This window comes from Onychostoma macrolepis, chromosome 25 (genome assembly GCF_012432095.1).
Source record: "Onychostoma macrolepis isolate SWU-2019 chromosome 25, ASM1243209v1, whole genome shotgun sequence".
NCBI classification, from domain to species: domain Eukaryota; kingdom Metazoa; phylum Chordata; class Actinopteri; order Cypriniformes; family Cyprinidae; genus Onychostoma; species Onychostoma macrolepis.
In genome coordinates this window covers 239,928-264,078 of record NC_081179.1, presented here as the reverse complement: position 1 = coordinate 264,078, position 24,151 = coordinate 239,928, and the positions used below count along the sequence as shown (strand labels likewise).

Here is a 24,151-nt window from a genome sequence, read left to right as displayed (position 1 = left end):
GGACGGCAAAGACAGGCGAAGCTGGGCACGATAAATTTGAATAAAGATTTGTTTCATGTGTTGTTGACTTGTATTTATTTGTGATGTTGTATTCATTTGTTTACTGATTTTTGTTCATCCTATTGTTGTCAGTTAAATATAATTATTTTATTAATTCATGCATTAATTCATTTCTTGACTGAAAATTGATGTATTCACATTGGCTGAATTTGTCTACTATTCATGCACAATTAAATTACAATTTGCTTATTTTACTCAAATATATAATTTTCAGTAAGAAAATATGTAATATAATTAAGTATTGGTCAGCATTTATGAGTATTATGGTGCAATCATTCTGGGCTAATGTTAATTTTTAAGAATTTGTGCTTACACTTTTAGAGTATAAAATCAGTCTTCTCTAAAGGCGCGATCTTTGAGCGGCTGTCCTACATCTCCTTTGTGCAGACTGTTCAGATATTGCAAACATTTTTGCAAACTCTATTTAAATCGATGGGTTACGTAGGTAACCTAGTTCTGTGAATGAAGTCAACACGCCACAGTATGGGTCAGCCTTGCTAAGGATGAGCTGTCAGGAGACGGTATATTAAATTAACCACGCCCCGCTTGCAATCGCGGTCTATAAATACAGGTGCGAAGCAGCCGGCGCTTTCTCTTTTGCCGACTAGTGACAAATGCTCCCCGAGTGACCACGCCGTGTGGCATGTTAACTTCATTCACAGAACTAGGTTACTTATGTAACCCATCGTTCTATTTCATCTCAGTCAACGCGCCACAGTATGGGTCAACTGTGTACCAGATAAGGTCAGGAGGGGAGAAGACCCAAGCGGGGCAATAAACTCAAGGAAACCAATTCATGCTAACAGAACATTTATTAGTTTTCCAGTCATTTACACAGTTAAAGGTCCCATGACATGCTGCTGTTTGGATGCTTTTATATAGGCCTAAGTGGTCCCTAGTACTGTATCTGAAGTCTCTTTCCCGAAATTCAGCCTTGGTGCAGAATTTCAGCCACTACGAGCCAGTCCCACAATGAGCTTTCCTTAGGACGTGCCATTACTGTGTCTGTAGCTTTAAATGCTAATGAGGAGGAGAGAGGCGGGGCAAGGTGGAGGGTGGGGGTGTGGCCTTAACCAGCTTGCACTACCATGCGCTAATGTTGACAGTGGATGTATCGCAATGGCTCGTAGACACGCAGTCCTTCAAGCTTTTCAGTTTGACCCAGAATCTGATCCGGATAGAGAAGCACTGGATGAAGAAGTTGCAACTCAGTGGCTACAGCAGGACTTCTCTGAATGTTTAGTTTAATATATTGTGTCTGGATATGGTACTTTAGTTAGTTTGTTTATGTATGCTGTTACAGTTATTATCATGTAGCTAATGCTAGCCATAGGCTCGGATGAAGGAACTAAAAAAATACTTTGGTGTTCATTTGTACATCCAAACACTGAGCAACTGCCATGCTTCGCTCATTTGCAAGCCATGATGTCTCTCGAGGAAAAAAAAAATTTTGCACTCGCCTCGCACGGTAGTAGCTCATTTTCTCATGGGCGGGCAAAGCAGAGAAAGGGGAGGTGACCTTTCCCCGTATGACGACATAAAGGGAAGATTCCAGATTGGGCCATCTGAGCTCTCATTTTCTCAAAGGCGAAGCAGGATACCCAGGGCTCGGGGAACTCATATTAATGTTAAAAAACCTCATAAAGTGAAATTTTCATTCCATGGGACCTTTAAATCAGAGGGTTTCCAGCACCTTGATATTTTCTACATAAGGCAGATCATGCTTGTTCTGCTGTTTGCAGGACAGTCAATGCGACTGTCGTAGCAACATACAGACGATAGAATTTGGCAAATGTCATAGATGATGACCAACCAGCTGCTGCACACACATCCTCCAGAGAAGCCCCTCTAAACAATGCCCAGGAGGCAGCCACTCCTCTTGTAGAGTGGGCCACCAATCCCTGTGGAGGAGTCATCCCTGTGCTGTGATAGGCTAGCTCTATCAGCCTGACCACCCATTTTGCTAGCCTTTGCTTGGACACCGCCTGGCCTTGCACAGAGTCTCCATAATAGACAAATAGCTGATTGCAATGCCTTATCTGCTGTGTGCAAGAGATGTATCTTCTCAGTGCCCTGACTGGACAGATCAGATTCAGTCTTGCTGAATTGTGAGGAGGTGGATGGAAGGGTTCTAGCTCCAAGGGCCTGGAAACAAAGGAATGGGGCAGAACTTTTGGCAGAAATGAGGGGTTTGGAAGAAGTGAAATAGATGAGCCTTTTTCTCCTAATCTTAAACACGCAGGGTGCACGGAGAAGGCATTAATTTCACTCACCCTCTTAAAGGAACACTCCACTTTTTTTGGAAATAGGCTCATTTTACAACTCCCCTAGAGTTAAACAGTTGAGTTTTACTGTTTTTGAATCCATTCAGCCGATCTCCAGGTCTGGCGGGAGCACTTTTAGCTTAGCTTAGCATAGATCATTGAATCGGATTAGACCATTAGCATCTCGCTCAAGAATGACCAAAGAGTTTCAATATTTTTCCTGTTTAAAGCTTGACTCTTGTGTAGTTACATCATGTACTAAGACTGACGGAAAATGAAAAGTTGCGATGGAAGACAATCCAGGTCTCTTGGAATCAGTCACTGTCCATTCTCGTATGGACTCAACCTTTGTAGGAGTGAGACAACTCTTTTTGCTGTTCAGAGTCAACCCCAATTTCTGTAAGTGGGCTAGGACCACCTTTGTGTTGCTCCTGGCCTGCTGCTCTGTAGGAGAGCAAATTACCCAATCGTCCAGGTAATTGGCAATACGTAGGCCCTGGCCACAAAGAGGAATGAGTGCCGCATTCATACATTTGGTGAAGGTGTGGGGAGCCAATGACAGACCGAAGGGGAGAACATTATACTCGTAAGCGTTGCCCTGAAAGTAAAACCTGAGGTACTTCTTGTGGTCCTTGTGAATTGGGATGTGGAAATAGGCATCCTAGAGATCCACTGTTGTGAACCAGTCCCCTTGTCTGATGAAAGTTAAAAGGATTGAAAGACAAAGCATATGGAAGGGCAGACACTTTAAATGATGATTGAACTTCCTGAGATTCAGGATGGGCAAAAGACCCCCATCTTTCGTTGGAATCAGGAAATAGGTTGAATAAAACCCCTGCCCTATCGATCCCGAGGGCAGGCGTGTTATCGCCAGTTTCCCTAAAAGAACTGACACTTCATCTTTCAGAGACCTGTATTGCATCTCTTCTCTCAAAACAGTAGGAACAATCCCTTGAAATTGGGGTGGCTTGGATTTGAATTGGATCCTGTATCCGAACTCCAAGGTGCTCAGCACCCATGGACATTGAGTGCATCGGCGCCAGTGGAAGAGATGTTGACTGGAAAAACGTGGGGCCGGAGGTTGATCACCGTCAGTAACGGTTTCTTCCGCCTGCTCCACGTGTGCTGGAAGACTCTGCCTGTCGTGTCCTACGAAAGGACTGCCGGACTCCTTGTCTTGGTCTTGTGGGTGCCCTTGGGCAGAAAACCAGCGGTGACCTACGAAGGCCTGGCTTGATGATTCTGCCCGAGCCCAGTTGCTGCTCCCAGCTGATGTGCGTAGCCCACAAGTAGCTGGTGCTCTAACTACTGATCGAGTCAGTTCTCTTGTTCTACGAGACTGCTCCAAGGCTGCTTCTGCAGGGGGTCCAAAGACCTCCCCCGGCACTAATGGGGCAGCAGGAACTGCCATGCAATCTTGATCCAATAAATTAGCTTGAGATAGCCATACCTGACGGCGTGCTTGAACCATATTGGCCATGGATTGCCCCAGAGCTTGGGCATGCGCACTTGTTCCTCGGATCAACATGTCAACCACTCGCTATGTTTCTGGGATGCTTTCCTTCTCTGTCAAAGTGGAGGACAAATCCTGAAGCAGACCCTCTAAATAAACCAAGAGGAGAGAGTTGTGCATGCTAGTCTTGCCGATAAGGCAGAGGCATGATAGGCTTTCCGCAGCTGACTATCAATTCTACTATGCTTGTTAGGGTGTGTAGCATCCCTTCCAGTCCTGGCCATAGCCCCATTCAACATAGCAAATGTGGGTCCGATCTGAGGAGCTGTAGCCAGCCCATAAGTTGCTGCCCCTGCCAGGTTGCCCAGCTGTGTCCTAGGGAGTGACGTAGAACTAGGGGCCTTCTAGGAAGACTGCAACTCCGATATAAAATCAGGAAATATTGGCAACCCCTCTGATTTACGACGCTGAGGGCCTCTATCAAACATTGAGGTTGATGTTGAAGATTTGATTTTTTCATCATACTGTGTGTCATTAGTGTTTTTCTTTGGTCATTCTTAAAGTTTGATTATTATCCAAGTTGCACAATCTTTCATTATTATTATTATTATTATTATTAAGGCTTCAATTGTCCTTCTTCATCAGCTAGATTGAGGTTTCCTACTGACACACTACAGCAAAAGATAGAAATAACTGACTTAAAACCATTTTTTAGCTGCTCTAAATACTAGTGTTCTAATAATTTTGGCCACTGCTGTAAATTTAATGCGGTGATCCAAAACAGTGAATCTAATAATCATTCAGGCAAATGTTCGCTTCAAAAATGATCACACTGTTGACGTGACCTCATGGCTAGCACACACTCAGCACATGCGACCCAGATAGCAAAAATCATTTGGGCCAGATCTGGTCCAGACCCATCGGACGTTCTGGACCAGATCCGTGTAACGGACTCGGGCCGGTGTCTTTTGGCACAACGGGCCAATACCGGCATGGATCCGGTTTTTCCGGATCTGGGCCAGAACCGGGCCAGCTCCAGACCAGATGTGGATTCCTTTATGGTGATTTGGCCCAAATGTGGGCAGGATCTGGTCCAGTACCATGCCGGATCTGGGCCAGCTCATTTTGTGTATTATTATATATGCCTTCATACACACACACAAATAAGTTGTATACATATCTAGAATTCAAACACAATTTGTTTATTTGTAAAGTGCTTTTCACAATACATATTCCAATGCAGCTTTACAGAAAATGCATTTAAAAAGAGTATTGCATTTAAAAGTTACAAATAAAAAGAGTAATGTCCATATGCCACAGTATTTGTACAGTTACCGGATAATACAAATCATACAAGTAGATAATGACTATTTAAGTAGAAATTATAAATACCTTTAAAGCAATGATTACAAGCATCTTACCCAGACAGCAAGCAGTGTCGGCTCAGATCCGGCCCACAACTGGCCCACAACTGGCCCGCATGGATTTCACACGGGCCAGATGTGGGCTGGACCTGGGCCAGAACTATGTTGCTGTCTGGGTACATAATACATAATTAAATATCTTTTTTTTGTCTTAAGGTATAACACGAAGGTCTTAGACAACAAAAAGTTTAAAGAAATGATTTAGATGTACAGACAATTACTGTCCTGAACACTATTAAAATAATATTCATATTAAAACAATTGAATTACTACACTACATCTTTTCTTTTGATAATTTTTGCATCAAAAGCAAAATTAAAGTTAATTTAAAAAACTACCCCAAGTAGTATATGTCTCTACTTCTAGTGCTTACTGTACATAATATTAAACAAGCTTAAAACAGTGCTACACAATGAGAATGAGAAGAATCTGAATAATTACCACAGGGAAATTTTATATCACAGGGAAATGTCTTACAAATGGGTGTCACCATTGTGTGCTTGAGTTGGTTCTAGTTGTTCGAGTCTTCTGCAATGCCGTTTTTGAGGTAAATGCGAGCCCTCCATCTGACTCCACAGCTTAAAGACAGTTCCCCCCTTTTCGTTGTCTCTAAAAAAAAAAAAAGATTATCTTTTTAATATTAAAATATTAATTTTAAATATTATACACACACATATACATACAGTACATATATACACAAACACACACATAAGGTCAAAAGTTTACATACACCTTGCAGAATCTGCAAAATGTTAATTATTTTACCAAAATAAGAGGGATAAGACATTTACATGTTGTCCACAAGAGAAAAAATTGTTGAATTTATAAAAATGACCCCGTTGTTTATATCCACTTGATTCTTAATACTGTGTTATTCCTTGAATGATCCACAGCTGTGTGTTTTTGTTTAGTGAAAGTTGCTCATGAGTCCCTTGTTTGTTCTGAACAGTTAAACTGTCTGCTGTTCTTCAGAAAAATCAGCAGTGACTGTATGATTTTGAGATCCATCTTTTCACACTGAGGACAACTGAGGGACTCATATGCAACTATTACAGAAGGTTTAAACGCTCACTGATGCTCCAGAAGAAAAAATAATGCATTAAGGGGGTGAAAACTTTTTGAATTTGAAGAAGGGTAAATTGAACTTATTTTGTCTTGTGGGAAACATGTAACCCGGACAGCAACATAGTGTTGGCCCAGATCCGGCCCACATCTGGCCCACGTGAAATCAATGCGGGCCAGATGTGGGCCAGATCTGGGCTGACACTGCTTGCTGTCTGGGAAGTATCTTCTGTAGCTTCTGAAGGGCAGTACTAAATGAAAAAAATATTTAGGAAAAATAAGAAAAATGTACACCTTCATTCTGTTTAAAAGTTTTCACCCCCTTAATGTATCGTGTTTCCTTCTGGAGCATCAGTAAGCGTTTTTCACTTCCAGTTCTTGTTGATTATATAATTATAAAATGATCGTACACAAAATTAATAGTAGTTATTATGATTGATGTGGTTTGGAATTCGGTAAAAGTGCTTAAAAAAATATGATCAGAATATTGAATTTACCTGTAATCGAGTAATTTTGTCCAGCTTTGTGTGTAACAAAGATAATGTTCATTCTGCTTACTGCCCATAGGTGTAAAGTATAACAACTGATATAACAGAGAAGAAAAGCAAGGGGAAACTGTGCCACCTGTTTTATATATTAAAAAATACACAACTAATTGCATATTACACAGATATGTTATGAATGTATTTGTTTCATTTAGTATTACAAAGCAAGGAAGGCAATGTTTAAGCCTTACACATAAGAGTCACAGTTTATTAACATGCTCCACTGTGGAAATTAGTGCATGGGACATCAGTGTCATACACACTTCCTTTAATCACCGACTTGAGATGAAAAAGGGTTTGTACCCAGATGACGCACAGACTATAGCATTGCTAGATGACTGTGACTCTCATAACAGGTATATTGTTCAGGATGAGTGTGAAGTTATTTGAAGGAGCATTTCTCCAGAAAGCTGCAAGCCTCAATCGGCCCTAACAAACAGTATGTTCTGAACAGCACAAGTTGCAACATTATCAGGCACTCATTATTATCAATACTCAATTATAAATTGTGGCATTCAAATAGCTTGAATAACTCAAACTCCACTGAAAACTAAAAAATAAAAAAAATGGACTCACCTTACTATTCGACAGTCCCGGCTCTCAGGTGGAACCTGAAATTGAAACAGATCGTTATATAGTGTTGCTGGACAATTTCTCAGTTAATTTACCCAATTAACATGGAGCATACCGTTAACAGAAATAAAAGCATATTTTGGCAAAGCTTTTATAAATAAACCATACCAAACAATATAATGTAATACATGTCTGTCTCCTCAGTGCCCCTCTGTTTCTATCATTCAGTGTGCCTGAAGCGTTCTGCCTGCTTATTCAAGGGGACCGGGCTCGTCAAAAGTTTGGACACATTACTGTTTTTAATGTTCTTGAAATAAGTCTCTTATGCTCATCAAGCCAGCATTTATTTGATCAAAAATACAGAAAAAAAAACTAATATTGTGAAGTATTAAAAATAATGAAATGAAATAAAATAATGGTTTTCCATTTTAATATACTTCAAAATATAATTTATTCCTGTGATCAAAGCTGAATCTTCAGCATCATTACTCGTCTTCAGTGTCACATGATCCTTCAGAAATCATTATAATATACTAATTTGATACTCCGTTGTTATCGATGTTGGAAACAGTTGTGCTGCTTAATTTTTTGGGAACCTGTGATACTTTTTTCAGGATTTATTGATGAATAAAAAGAAGTTAAAAAGAAAAGCATTTATTTATTCAGCTTTGCCATCACAGAAATAAATTATATTTTAATTACAATTTTAAAAGTAATTATCAGTTAAAATGTTTTTTTATGAATATATTGTAAAACGTAATTTATTCCTGTGATCAAAGCTGTATTTTCAGCATCATTACTCGTCTTCAGTGTCACATGATCCTTCAGAAACCATTCTAATATTATTATTTGCTGCTCAAGAAACATTTCTGATTATTATCAGTTGAAAAACAGTTATGCTCCTTAATATATGCAGAAACCATGATATACAACCATTCACATGTTTGGTGTGTGTTATTTAATAGAAATGACTGTTTTCATTTAGCAAATAGGCATTAAATTGATAAAAGTAAAAACATTTCTAATGAAGCAAAAAATATATTTCAAATAAATGATGTTCTTTTGAACTGTCTATTCATCAAAGAATCATAAAAATGTTTCCAGAAAATGTTAAGCAGCAAAAACTGTATTTTTTTTGTTTTTTTTACATCTAATAATAATAATAAGAAGAACCATTACTGATAACTGAGCACCAATATAAATCCAGCACTAAATCAGCATGTTACAATGATTTCGAACGATCATGCACTGAAGACTGCATTAATGATGCTGAAAATTCACAGGAATAAATTACATTTTAAAATATATTCAAATGATATTTCACAATATTACTTTTTTAATTTTATTTTTGATCAAATAAATGCATGCAGCCTTGAGGGTTAGCGCTTAAACATTAACACTGCTAGCCCACCATGACAGGCAGCAATCTTAAACATAAAATTTTAATAGAAGCAGTCAAAATTACTATAGTTTAAATTCAGTAATTAAGTTAAAATTCGTAAATTACGTATAATTACAGACCTCTGGACCGTTTTCTTCATGTTAGCAAGTCCTCTGATAACATGGGCCTAAGTGTTCGCCGGTCCAACACCGATCTAAGGAGCAATAAAAACATCAAACCTTTAAGTTATCGAGTACACAACATAATAAGAGATCAATTTGTTAGTAGAACAGTGTGATATCACACGGTGTGACATACCTTGGAGAAGTTTTAGAGGATAACAGCCCGTGCCTCAATGGTCTTGACGTCTTCTTCTTCTATTAAGGTTTTTTGGTGGTTGGCAAACAACTTTTTGGTGCATTACCGCCACCATCTGGTGTGAGTGTGGACCAGAATGTTGTGTATAAGCATTGTTTAAAAAAAAAAAAAAAACTATATCCTTCCACTTAAATTGATTTCTCTAAGATATTGAAACAGTATATTACAACACATTTTTTTTACTCTTTCCGCGAAATCCTAATCAAGCCAGCATTTATTTGATCAAAAATACAGAAAAAAAGTATTACAATTTAAAATAATGTTTTTCTATTTTAATTTACTTCAAAATACAATTTATTGCTTTGATCAAAGCAAATATCTTTGATGTCTTCTGTTCTGAACTGCAGATAAACACGCGCTCATTTCGGACGCGGCCCGGATCTGCTCTGTGACAGTAGTTCCCGCCCACTGAAACCGGACCAGGCTGGATCCGTGTTACAGCACTGAAACGGGTGTGACTGTAATACGGATTTGCCAGTTTGAAAACGGATCCGGCACAGAGTCAACTGCTGTCTGGGGAGTTATTATTCGTTTTATCAGCAAGGCATATCGGTATATTTTTTCATATCGGGTTGATGCCGATGTTTACATTTTTAAGCCTTTATCAGCCGATTCTGATAACGTTCCAATAATATTGTGCATCCCTACAATTTATGTTCTGTTAGATGTGTTTTGACTACTTTTTGTGTGTTGTATAATTATATCTTTTGTTGTGCTTCTATACTGGTTAAAAGCCCCAAAAATTCATAATTCACATCTTCATCACTCATAAGTACCTTGTAAATAGCAATTGTCTAATTACCTCTTATCTGGATGGATGTCGTTAATGATTCTGGATGCTTTCCAGCCGGTGACCGTCCTGGCTCAGTCAAGTCCGTACCTCTTGAAGCTCGATTAGGTTGTATTCAGGTTCAGATAACAAGTTATTATTGTTAATTAATCACTCAGAGACTTGTTTAAGAAAGTTAACGAATCACCAAAGCATTGGTTTCGTTTTATTAAAAAAAACAAATAACTCATAAGCAAATAAAAAAATAACAGCGAGTAGTCTTCACCACGAAAAGTCGGCACTGACAAATAGTCTAACAAGCATTTATATAGTTCTTGCATATCATTTGCATTGATCTCATTAAAACCTCCCATAACCATTCTTTCTGTTACTGCTTGTAACTGCCTCCTCCATCTCAGGCAGGAAGCATGACCTTTTATGTCAGAGTCTGCACAAAGTAATGTCAAAAGTTCAAAAGGAAATATTACAACATCTCTAGATAGCAAACGTGTCTAGTTCTATTTTAAACTATAGGAATAATTGTGACACCTTTTTAAAACATAAGCAACACATAAGCCTATATGTCTAAGCCACAATATAACACCTCTAACAGGTGTTATGAGCATCTTATGCCACGGTTAGCTAAAAATTCCATCTTGCATATCATTGCAAAATGCATCCTCTTGCTTTTAACCGTTATGTTACAAAATAAGCACAGCAACTATATAACTGTTAGACCTACAAAGTTATCATCATCTATGGTTTCAACATAGGATATATTTATACACAGCTTTCAACACTCATATTTTTATAACAGGAGTCTAGAGTTTCACTGTCTCTAAATCATTTGTTAACTTTTGCAGTTCAGCTGAATAATCACATAACTCAATCATCTCCCTTATCAATTTCATTATCCTCTTATATGTTTTCTCATCAGTCTCAATATTGCCTTCATTTTGAAGATGATCTTCTGGTCCTCTCGCTCTCTCTTGGGCCCGTCTGCGACGTTCCTTCTTCTCCTATTTCTTGACCTCCCTACTCCAGTCTCTTTGTATTCCTTGAACTAAAAAATCGTCAAAATCAATTTCTATTTTATCTGACCTCTTCTTCACGGTCCTGTTAGAGGATTGGTCAGGGAATCGCATATCAGATGAATTAGAAATTAATTCTACACTTTAAGTAACGAGGATAAAAATATATATATTTTAGAAGAGCCTCATTGATTGATTTAACCTAGGGCCCCCACTTAATGTACTTTTGCCTCTGCTAACACAAACAAACAGCCATCTCATTCATGAATGAAGAGAGATATAGTCTATTAGTCGATTAAAAGCTTTATTGAGAAATTTAAAACAGAGAACATATTTAATTGCTGTCAGATATTAAAACTAAAATTAGAAAATTACTTTTTCAGGATGTAAATACAATCAGCAGACATTAAAAGTTGTTGAGAAGTAAAGAACAATGTATTAATATAATCATACAAAGCAAATACAAAAATCAGCTAAGTAACAGTGAAAACAAATGAGATGGATATCTCTCAAGTAGGAAAACAGAATACAAAAAGAAAAACAGAATAAAAAAAGAATAGAGCAAGCTAGTGTTAGAGGCCTTTTTTGCTTTTGTTAATTGTATAATAAATAAAAAGAAAACAAATAGATAGAATACAAAAAGATTAGAAAAGCTAATTCAGAAGATTTAAAGGGGTTATATGATGCTATTTTAAAGATCATTATTTTGTGTATTTGGTGTAACAGAATATGTTGACATGCTTTAATGTTCAAAAAACACATTATTTTTCAAATACTGTACATTATTGTAGTTCCTCTATGCCCCGCCTCTCTCAAACATGTTGTTTTCTACAAAGCCCCTCCTTCCAACAAGCACATTCTGCTCTGATTGGCCAGCTGACACAGTGCATTGTGATTGGCCAAACACTACAAGCACAAGTCAGAAATATGCCCCTTACCATAATCGCGAGCTTCAGCTTTCAAGTTAGTTTTATCAGTTCAAGCCCGAGAGGGGAACAGAGTCGCGTGATGATGATGCTCGTATATATTTGCACACAAGCCGCGGTTAAAACGATTTCTAACGGGCTGTACACTCCACTGTGATGTGACCCTGTTCCCCTCACACACACACACACACACACACACACACACACATGATGCATCACACGCAAAACTCCGCATTTGAACTGTCAATAGCAAATACTTAAACTAATAACAAAACATACTTACAGTCGCTGATTCAGAAGCGCCAGATTGTCATAGCAAAGTCGGAATTTACCTTTTTTTTAAGAAATAGCCTTTGTGCACACCCAGCCTTGTACTCTCCTAGGTTCACGAAACTGTCATCCATAAAATGTGTTGCACAAATTCGAACATTTGGGTTGCGCTGTTCTGTTGTAAACAAATCTTAACAATGATTCGTAATTGCATCTACTTTTGGAAGGCCAAATAATGTGCTTTCCTTTTGTGGGAGACTTTTAGCTTTGTAACTCTGCAGATCTTATACATGCACAAACAGCTACATAACACACTAGAGAAAAGGAAAACAAGAAATTGCATCATATGACCCCTTTAAAAGATTAGAAACAGCATGCTTGAACAAATTGCAATTATATAAAAAAAAACAAATGTATATAAAACATGTATTTGTAAATGCACCAGTATGAATGAATTTTTAGTGTTAAAGATTTATATACATAAAGTTTAAATTAAATTTTGATTCTAAAGAAAAACATATATACTAGGCCAACTAATGTCTAACAGTAGTATTCATGTAAATAATAGCCTACAAATATTACTTATTAAAGCAACTTAAGCCATTCAGTCAAGAGCAGAGAGTGATGTTTCCCTTTTCTTTTGTTGTTTGATAATCATTAAAGGGTTACTCCACCCCAAAATGAATTTTTGTCATTAATCACTTGCCCCCATGTCGTTCCAAACCCGTAAAAGCTTTGTTCATCTTTGGAACATAATTTAAGATATTTTGGATGAAAACCGGGAGACTTGTCACTATCCCATTGACTGCCAAGCAATTAACACTGTCAAGGCACAGAAAAGTATGAAAAACATCATCAGAATAGTCCATCTGCCATCAGTGGTTCAACCATAACATTATGAAGCTACGAGAATACTTTTTGTACGCAAAGGAAAAAAATGACTTTATTCAACAACTCGTCTCCTCTGTGTCAGCGTGGCGCCATTTTGGAGAATATCCGCTGGACGCAAACTGCGTACGCTGTTCTGTGTCAGCCGCACCACACGGATACGCTGTTTTCATTCAAATCAAAGTGTAAATAAACGTAGAAGACGTATCCGTGCGGTGCGGCTGACACAGAACACAGTGACACAGTTTGCGTCCAGCGGATATTCTCCAAAATGGCACTACAGTGACGCGGAGAGACAGAGGAGACGAATTGTGAACTTGAATAAAGTCGTTTTTTTTTAACTTTGCGTACAAAAAGTATTCTCGTAGCTTCATGGCAGATGGACTATTCTGACGATGTTTTTCATACTTTTCTGGACCTTGACAGTGTTATTTACTTGGCAGTCAATGGGACAGTCACAAGCCTCCCGATTTTCAACCAAAATATCTTAAATTGTGTTCCGAAGATGAACAAAGCTTTTAAGGCTTTGAAATGACATGGGGGGTAAGTGATTAATGACAAAATTTTCATTTTGGGGTGGAGTAACCCTTTAATGACACAGACAACTGCAGGTTTAAGTGAAATTGACGTGTGGCCAAGTATGGTGTCCCATACTCTGAATACGTGCTCTGCATTTCACCCATCCAAGTGCACACACACACACACAAATCACACACACACAGCAGTGAGTAGTGAACACACACAGTTTGTAAAAACTTCTACATTCCTTCATGAAAGAGTAAGCAAACTACAAGTGACACATATGCATTATAAGGCAATTGAACATAATATGAAACTCATAAGAAAGCACAGTGCTGCGTTTGACACTGTTGATCATAACATACTTCTAGAGAGACTGGAAAACTGAGTCAGGCTTTCTGGGATGGTACTAAATGGTAAATGGTTCAGGTCATACTTAGAAGGGAGAGGTTATTATGTGAGTATAGGAGAGCATAAGTCTAAGTGGACGTCCATGACATGCGGAGTCCCACAAGGCTCAATTCTTGCACCGCTCTTGTTTAGCCTGTATATGCTCCCACTAAGTCAAATAATGAGAAAGAACCAAATTGCCTTTCACAGCTATGCTGATGATACCCAGATTTACCTAGCCTTATCTCCAAATGACTACAGCCCCATTGACTCCCTCTGCCAATGCATTGATGAAATAAACTGTTGGATGTCCCAGAACTTTCTTCAGTTAAACAAGGAGACAACTGAAGTCATTGCATTTGGAAACAAAGATGAAGTTCGCAAGGTGAATGCATACCTTGACTCTAGGGGTCAATCAACTAAAAACCAAGTCAAAAATCTTGGGGTGACTCTGGAGACAGACCTTAGTTTTAGTAATCATGTCAAAGCAGTAACTAAATCAGCATACTATCATCTCAAAAACATTGCAAGAATTAGATGTTTTGTGTCCAGTCAAGACTTGGAGAAACTTGTTCATGCCTTTATCACCAGCAGAGTGGATTATTGTAATGGTCTCCTTCCAAAGAAGACCATTAGACAGCTGCAGCTCATCCAGAACGCTGCTGCCAGGATTCTGACTAGAACCAGAAAATCAGAGCATATCACACCAGTCTTCAGGTCCTTACACTGGCTTCCAGTTACATTTAGGATTGATTTTAAAATACTTTTACTCGTTTATAAATCTCTCAATGGCCTAGGACCTAAATACATTGCAGATATGCTCACTGAATATAAACCTAACAGACCACTCAGATCATTAGGATCGAGTCAGTTAGAAACGCCAAGGGTTCACACAAAACAAGGGGAGTCTGCTTTTAGCTATTATGCCACCCGCAGTTGGAACCAGCTTCCAGAAGAGATCAGATGTGCTAAAATATTAGCCACTTTTAAATCCAGACTCAAAACTCATCTGTTTAGCTGTGCATTTGTTGAATGAGCACTGTGCTACGTCCGAACTGATTGCACTATGTATAATCACTTTCTATTCTTAAATGTTTTAAATCATTTTTAAATCAACTTTTATATCATTTAGTTTTTATTGTTGTGATTATTATTATTTTTAAATTCCTTGTTTTTATTGTTGTGTTTATTATTATTTTTAATGACTATTTCACTTCCTTTTGTGTTATGCACTTTGAATTACCACTGTGTATGAAATGTGCTATATAAATAAACTTGCCTTGCCTTGCCTTTATAAACTTAATTACACTAGGTCAATGACACTTATATTATTTGAGTTCATACAATCCTATTATTTACCAGAGCTGGACAAAGTACACTGTTCCATTACTTGAGTGAAAGTATAGATACTGCTGGTCAAATATTACTCCATTACAAGTGAAAGTTGTAAAGACCAAAAGTAAATTTTCCATTTTATGTTTTTATTATTGTTGTCTGTAATTCTTGCAATACATTATGCCTGTGAAACAACTTACAATACACTGACTATCTTTTAGCATCTTTGAAGTAAAGAGCCTTTCGAATGTTAAAAGCCTATAGAAATGAAACAAGTGAGTTCATAAAAAAATAAATAAAATAAACACCAAAATGCTCTCTAATCGCTCTCGCTGTACTTTGAAGTCAAACACAGAACGGTTTGCAGCGCTGTTTCAGTCAAACACCTACAGTATTGTGTTTTGTTAGGAGACACACAACAGTTCTTCAGTGGCTTTAGAGCTAATATTTTCATTTACACTATTTAGCAAAATCAAACAATATTGTCTAATATATACCACAAAATTAACTACTTATTGAATTGCTGTAAATAAATATCACATGTTCAACTGCTCAGTGTTCAAAAAATGCCAAGAAATCATTTCATGTAGCTCTAACAAGAGTGATTACCGATAGACTGTCTGGAAAAAAATAAAATAAAATCACTCACTGGCTTTCAAAGTAACGACTCTCTACTTCCAGGACCTTGAAAGAAATGTAGTGGAGTGAAAAGTATGATATTTGTCTTTTAAATGTAGTGAAGTTAAAGTCATACATTTCCAGAAAAAAAATAATACTCTTTTTGAGTTTCTGTACTTTACGTAAGTACAATACTCAAGTAAATTAACTTTGTTACTGTCCACCTCTGTTATTTACATTAGCCAAACTTAATTTACTGCATTCCAACTTAAATGTAAGAATTTTTCCACAAATAATTTTTAATTACCTGCTAAAACCTTAAGTAAAAACCTCATGATTTTAAATGTACTTTTGATTACAAATTACAAATTATATATTTTCCCATTATATATATATTTTTTTTCTCTAAAAAAGCAAAAAATAGTTTCATCACAAAAGACTCAAATTGCTTTAGAGATATTTATTAACATTCATTCAGTTTATACACTGACATACACATACAAACCAACAACTGGATAGTCTTACAAACATACAACAACAACTGAAACATCTACCGACTAAAACTCTGAGACATTCTTTCAAACTCAGACTAGACATAAATAAACTCAAACATCATTACTGTGTGTTTACTGTAGTCTACTCAGAAGATTTACAGCTTTGACTCCCTCGATCATGACGCCAATGTTATCAGGTGGTTCATGAAGTTCTTCTGAATAACGACCTTGAGCTCAGCTCATCAAAGCAGTGTTCAGCTCAAAATTATCTGCCTGGTTCTTAACTTCTAAAGCAGAGTACAGGAAAATAAAGGAATACAAAAATCCTTGCCTTTTACTATTGCACCTACAAAACACACAAATGTAGGCTTTTGTTCTGAAAAATAAATAAAAATAGAATAGTCTATATAACTCTTCACTGATCTGAAATCAAACAGAAAAACAAACTATTAACAACAGTCAAACTGCACAAGCAACATTGTATTATATTATCCAAATAATGCATTTAGCCAGTAAAAACAGAACTTTAACCATTTTGATGAACACCCCATAATGACTGAAAATCCCAGGCACCTCATCGTTAAAATCCTTCACACAGGCTCCTGGTTCACTGGTTTACACTGCATAGAAAAACCAAAACAGATATTTTTAGCAAAATAAATAAATTCACATGCATTTGAGAAAGCATAAGCAAAGTTAATTAAAATTTTGGTTAGATAATTCTAAATTAATATAAGTCTAAAGTTTGGTAATGAGGATGAAATGCAGGTCAATAGACAACAGTACGACTTGAGTATTGAGTATTAATTTTTAAGATATACTTTTAAAATGTTGCTGCAATTCATTATAAGTACTTAATTTCTGAGATAAATAATCAATTTAAGTAAATGTAACATTTTAAGTCAAGCCAGGGGCGAAAATTTCATCTAACAGTAGGGGGGGACAATAAATTTCTCAAGAGCAATTTTTGAAGGGGACACAAATAATACAGCCAAAATTGTACTTGTAAGGATAGATATGTGTACATAGCATGGAGACCGTGTTTAAATATGAGTTCATGGTTCACCACGTGGTCATATTATAATTATTATTTTGCGTCATCCATAGTATTTTAGGTTTCGTCTGAAACCTAGTATGTCTCTTTCGCATTAATTCAACTGCATTAAACCCACTGATCTGCCACTTAACATCATATTGAACGAAACCCAACACGTAGGTCTACAATATTAGCCTAATATCAGTTCACACACAGGCTCATCGCCGTGTTAGTTGTAGTGGGTGACAAGCTAAGGTATTAAACTTGTTAACCTTATAATCGCTCATAGAAAATACATCGGATGTCATAATTTTTTGTCATGACTAATTTATTAATGATCCAGCATCATCTGTATTAAAGAGAAAGAATCATTTCACCCAATGTTTAAAGAGAATAAAATAGCCTTGACAGCCTACTTACACATAACTAACTTGCTCTCTCTCACCGGACTCCTGTGTGTATCGGTAAAGAAGGAAAGCAGGCAGTGGGCCAAACCACTGTGAGGAAAGAGAGGGGGATTTTGTTTTACTAATCACACAATTATTTTAAGTATATGTCCATTATATTATTTTCAACACACAGAGTCGCTTGTAATGATATTTTTAGGGGGGACAAGCCTCAGATAGGGGGGGTCCTGTCCCCCTTGGGATTTACGCCTATGAGTCAAGCACAAACACTTAATCAACTGAACCACACAGCTAAACGTTACATTATTGAGTATATTAATTAAAACTAATTTCCAACCAACCTTTCATCTGAGAAAAAGAAAATGGCGGTCGAGCAGAAATTTCCACGCAGCAAACAAGCTCGTGCATCATGATGTCAAAAAAAAAGATCTGACTCGGTCTGAAACTGAAATATATGATTACATGTGAAGTTGATTTCTAGACATTTAAGTTGAAAGAATCTACAATTCTGAGTTACAATTTGGAAAGCAGAAAGTCAGGTTAAGTAGACTCAAATAGTTATCGTAATCCAATTTACACCCAAATTCACTTTTTACAGTGTAAAAAGTGATAAGTTGACTCAACTTAAAAAAATTGAGGAAACTAAAATTTTTTAAAAATAGGAATTAAAAAAATATAACTTTTTTTAAAAAAAATTATTATGTACTTAATAATTTTAAGTCAATTGGTTTCCTCAATTTTTTTAAGTAAAGTCTACTTATCACTTTTTACAGTGTACAGTAAATTGCTTTGAAGCGCTATCACCTTATTTTCCCCGTAAGAGCGGGCATTTGTTAATTTATGTGTCTGGCTTCGAGTGTCATCTGCTTCCAGCTGTAAAAAACAGCTTGTTTTGCTGCTTGATATTGCAAAGTGGTGTGTATTGTCATATTATTTTAATGTTTTAGGCTATCTTAATTGTGAACACACTGGTTTTTAATGCAAGCAGTTTTATGGTTTACAGCACTTTGTTATTCTTCTGATTATTTCTCTACAGCGGCTAATGAACCAGGAGACTCACACAAATAGCTTACTGTTCTGTGTTTTAAAATAACGTCAATAACGGCAACATGATCCTTGGATGACCGTCTGACAGCTCCACCAATTACATTAAAACAATTAAGTTGTCCAAGAATTAGCCTGATTGAATGTGTATTTCACAACGCTTCATCTTGTGAGTTTTATTAAGTAGAGGTGATTCATAATTCTTGGCCTTAGCTTTGTCTCTGAGAACCTGATACCTTGTGCTTCTGGAGACTCCAGCGTAGGTTGCATTTCTGTTTTTTGTGACTATACTGACCCAAAGTGCATTTCACTGTCCAGTGGTCAAACTTTGATTTTGCAATCTCTAATACTGCATTAGTATTGCATCCTTCTTCTGGACATTTAATCATTTTTGACTTTTCGGTGTGTCTGTAGCTTTTACTACAACATTAAAAACTCATTCATTTGAATGAATGATTGGACCTACGTGTTTTAACTGTGGCTGGAATTTGCAGACGGTCTCTCAAACAGCAAGAGATTATCCAGTGAATATCAAAACTAAACTGTATCGCGCTATCTCAACATTGAAGCAATCATTCACACGAACATACAAAAACACAAAATCGCTCTGGTCTTAATGAACTTGTTTTCTTCACATGCTTGTTGTCTGTGCTTCTAAGTGTTTATTTAACTCAGCAGACAACTCACCTCGCTGCGGCTCCGTCTGAAAGCTTTGATGACTCTTTGAACACGGTTCCTGATTTCAGACAGACTTCTGGGGCAGCATAACACGGCAATGAACTACAACAACAAAGCTTTGCGTAGAAATAAGCGAATATTTAATTAGTATGGTCGTGGATAGATTCTAAGACCGAGAGTGAAAAACACAGACCCTCTGTGTGTGAGAAATACAAAAGGCAGCTCGGTGCAGTTTCTTTGATACTGATAAAGGCTGTCCAAGGATCTTGACCTTCACGGTATCTCCTCAGATTGGCTGTAAGCCATTCTCTGTTAGAGGAATGCTGACAGAAGTTTTAGCCCCACACACATAGAAAATACTATATGAAAATATGGAAAATAGAGAATATACAATTTGGAAAGCAGAAAGTCAGGTTAAGTAGACTCAAATAGTTATCGTAATCCAATTTACACCCAAATTCACTTTTACAGTGTAAAAGTGATAAGTTAACTCAACTTAAAAATTGAGGAAACTAAAATTTTTAAAAATAGGAATTAAAAATATAACTTTTTTTTTAAAAAAAATTATTATGTACTTAATAATTTTAAGTCAATTGGTTTCCTCAATTTTTAAGTAAAGTCTACTTATCACTTTTACAGTGTACAGTAAATTGCTTTGAAGCGCTATCACCTTATTTTCCCGTAAGAGCGGGCATTTGTTAATTTATGTGTCTGGCTTCGAGTGTCATCTGCTTCCAGCTGTAAAAAACAGCTTGTTTTGCTGCTTGATATTGCAAAGTGGTGTGTATTGTCATATTATTTTAATGTTTTAGGCTATCTTAATTGTGAACACACTGGTTTTTAATGCAAGCAGTATTATGGTTTACAGCACTTTGTTATTCTTCTGATTATTTCTCTACAGCGGCTAATGAACCAGGAGACTCACACAAATAGCTTACTGTTCTGTGTTTTAAAATAACGTCAATAACGGCAACATGATCCTTGGATGACCGTCTGACAGCTCCACCAATTACATTAAAACAATTAAGTTGTCCAAGAATTAGCCTGATTGAATGTGTATTTCACAACGCTTCATCTTGTGAGTTTTATTAAGTAGAGGTGATTCATAATTCTTGGCCTTAGCTTTGTCTCTGAGAACCTGATACCTTGTGCTTCTGGAGACTCCAGCGTAGGTTGCATTTCTGTTTTTTGTGACTATACTGACCCAAAGTGCATTTCACTGTCCAGTGGTCAAACTTTGATTTTGCAATCTCTAATACTGCATTAGTATTGCATCCTTCTTCTGGACATTTAATCATTTTTGACTTTTCGGTGTGTCTGTAGCCTTTACCACAACGTTAAAAACTCATTAATTTGAATGAATGATTGGACCTACGTGTTTTAACTGTGGCTGGAATTTGCAGACGGTCTCTTAAACAACAACTGATTATCCAGTGAATATCAAAACTAAACTGTATCGCGCTCTCTAAACATTGAAGCAATCATTCACATGAACATACAAAAACACAAAATTGCTCTGGTCTTAATGAACTTGTTTTCTTCACATGCTTGTTGTCTGTGCTTCTAAGTGTTTATTTAACTCAGCAGACAACTCACCTCGCTGCGGCTCCGTCTGAAAGCTTTGATGACTCTTTGAACACGGTTCCTGATTTCAGACAGACTTCTGGGGCAGCATAACACGGCAATGAACTACAACAACAAAGCTTTGCGTAGAAATAAGCGAATATTTAATTAGTATGGTTGTGGATAAATTCTAAGACCGAGAGTGAAAAACACAGACCCTCTGTGTGTGAGAAATACAAAAGGCAGCTCGGTGCAGTTTCTTTGATACTGATAAAGGCTGTCCAAGGATCTTGACCTTCACGGTATCTCCTCAGATTGGCTGTAAGCCATTCTCTGTTAGAGGAATGCTGACAGAAGTTTTAGCCCCACACACATAGAAAATACTATATGAAAATATGGAAAATAGAGAATATACAATATGGAAAAAAGAAAACAAAGAAAAATCTAGAAATGTATCAAACTACAATACTAATTTATCACTAGAAATGACATCAAAGGTGGAAAAGTCAGTCAAAAACTGTTACTTTCTTACTTTAACTCAAGTGAAAGTAATTCAGAGATTCACTTGAGTACAAGAAAGTACTACATTTTTAATGTTCTTAAGTATTAAAGGTCAAATAAACAACTTTTATTTATGAATTGTAGTGCAGTAAAAAGTATGACATCATGCTTTGGAATGTAGTGAAGTAAAGTTTTCCAAAGAAAAACACTCTGATAAACTACAGATACTTTTTAAATTTACTTGAGTACAGTAAAAATACTTCACTACTGTCTGCCTCTGAGTCCAGCTCAAGATCAGTCTTTACGGAGTAAAGAAGGATCATTTCCAAATTTATTTTATTTTTTTTTAAAAGTGGGAGAGGTGTTTTTAACTATTCAATTATTTCGTTTTTCCTTTCACGGGATTCCAGCTATTTTATGTCTTGATCACGAGAAAACAACTTATCATAAGGAGATTTATTTGAGTAAAATGTGATTTTCCCTACTAGTCTGTTATTCCATTCATCATATTTAGCAGATTTAATATAGGTCCCCTATAGAGTAAATTACAATGTATCACTCAAACCCGGGCAGATTGAGCGCCGGTCATAATTAACAAAGCATACTGGCAATTTAAAACATCATCATCCTCCAACTAATGTAAATCAATATTGACATCAGTTTGAAAAGTGAAATACTTTACAGCAGATGATGTAGCAATTTCACCGCAGCCAGTGACACACATTTCACATTTCCTGAACCATTCACTTGTTTAATTCAGTCGTGTCGGGTTACACATTCTGTTTTTGCAAACAGTGTCCATTTAAACATCCCCTTTCTATGGGAAAAAAAAAAAAAACACTTAATTTCAGTAACAGTATACTTTATAAACATTCTAGGATAGGATAGGAAAGATAGATCCTCCTGTGGCAAATACACTGAGGTTTTCAGCTGATTTTGTATTTTCTTCTCTTGATCTTCCTCCCTGCAGAGTTTAGCAGGACTTTCAGAAACCCAGAGAGCTGAGCTTGATTTGTTATTTTCATTAATATGTCTAACTGAGCCGAACAGCTCCATCACTAATCATTTGAAATGAGATCATCGCATCACCTCTTTAACATGTTTCAGTGCAAACACATAATTCTGAACCCAATGCAGATTTAAAGTCCACATCTAGATCTTGGTGGTAGTTATAAACTGAAACAGGATTCCGTTCGATGACCAGATGCAGTTTTTCCCAGCAGAACCAGCCTGATCTGGTCTTTCCTCTCAGAATCACATCGATCTGATCTGGATCTTCTGCTGGAGACTCTCCTGAAACCACAATCATGCTCATCAAGTATTTTAGGCCACCTGTCCATAGGCCAGTCTCAATAACTTTTTTTTATTATTATTATTCTTTTTTTTTTTTTTTTTGGTGATGTATTGCCACAGATATAATTGTGAGAAACAATATTATTGTCATTTTAAGACCTTCTTTTTCCACTGACTATATCAGGAGTAACAGTGCTAGATTGACAATCACCATTACAATGGATTGACTTTATTTACATTTATGCATTTAGCAGACGCAAAGCGACTTACAGTGCATTCAGGCTATAAATTTTTTTATCAGTATGTGTGTTCCCTGGTAATTGAACCCACGACCTTTTGCGCTGCTAACACAATACTCTACCACTGAGCCACAGGAACTTTATAACTGAGTCATCATTAAAAACGCTCACTCAACTGATTAAAAACACTGAATGAAAGTGATATATGTTTTTAAAACATTAAAAATTAAAATAGGATTTTTTTTTTAATGGTACCGCCAGCAGGTGGCGAGTCGCTGTCTTCATGAGCGAGTCATTGATTCAAATGATTCGTTCAAACAGCTGATTCATTCAGGAGCAAATCGATTCTTTATCGTGATTGATTATGAGACACAGCTGATCCGAGATGAGCATTTCTCTTTGGACATATATTTGGACATTAGTGTCAAAAACACGCTTCATTTCCACTTTAATCATGGATTTTGGATTGATCTGTTTCTGGAGTTTAGGGTGATAAAATGGTGTTTTGAAGTGATTCAGTGGGTCGGTCTGTAATGTGATTGGTTTATGAGGCACAGCTGATCTAATCTGACAATCATTCCTTATATAAGAAAATCTGGAGGAGTTTGAGCCGGAAGTGACCATCATTCAGGTGAGTCTCTGGTCTGCTGCTCTGTGAAGAAACCAACTCTTGCTTTGGAGTTTAGAAGAGATTTAAGCGCTGAAGATCATCCAAGATGCACTGAAACCAGGTCACGCTGTAAATACTCTTAAAATCACTTCTGTGACTGTTTTGTCAGCATCTTTTTCTACACCAATCAAATGCGAAGTGAGTTAAATATTCAGAGTGTTGTGGGTCACATGATCACAAAAGCTGACACAGCAGATGTGATTTTAATTCATGGCTTCTTGTTTTACAGATCTGAACAGAAAATGCCACGATTGGGGATATTGCCACGTGTGTGTGTGTGTGTGTGTGTGTGTGTGTGTGTGTGTGTGTGTGGTGTGTTTTTTTTATTTTTTTATTTTAT

The 24,151-nt window shown here is 36.9% G+C and overlaps 2 long non-coding RNA genes across 3 annotated transcripts; both read right to left on the bottom strand.

Moving 5' to 3' along the window:
- Positions 1 to 5,116: 5,116 nt before the first annotated feature.
- Positions 5,117 to 9,368, bottom strand: LOC131534174 (uncharacterized). The gene is made up of 4 exons (XR_009269318.1): positions 9,081 to 9,368; positions 8,903 to 8,976; positions 7,385 to 7,419; positions 5,117 to 5,810 (listed from the first exon to the last, which is right to left on the bottom strand). It is a non-coding gene; the product is annotated as an uncharacterized LOC131534174 (long non-coding RNA).
- A 6,996-nt stretch (positions 9,369 to 16,364) lies between these two features.
- On the bottom strand, positions 16,365 to 19,746 carry LOC131534176 (uncharacterized). 2 transcript variants are annotated; one of them, XR_009269321.1, is made up of 5 exons: positions 19,555 to 19,746; positions 18,165 to 18,268; positions 17,837 to 17,913; positions 16,912 to 17,000; positions 16,365 to 16,803 (listed from the first exon to the last, which is right to left on the bottom strand). It is a non-coding gene; the product is annotated as an uncharacterized LOC131534176 (long non-coding RNA). The 2 variants fall into 2 exon arrangements; XR_009269320.1 differs by having other exon boundaries at positions 16,365 to 17,000.
- Between the last annotated feature and the right edge of the window lie 4,405 nt (positions 19,747 to 24,151).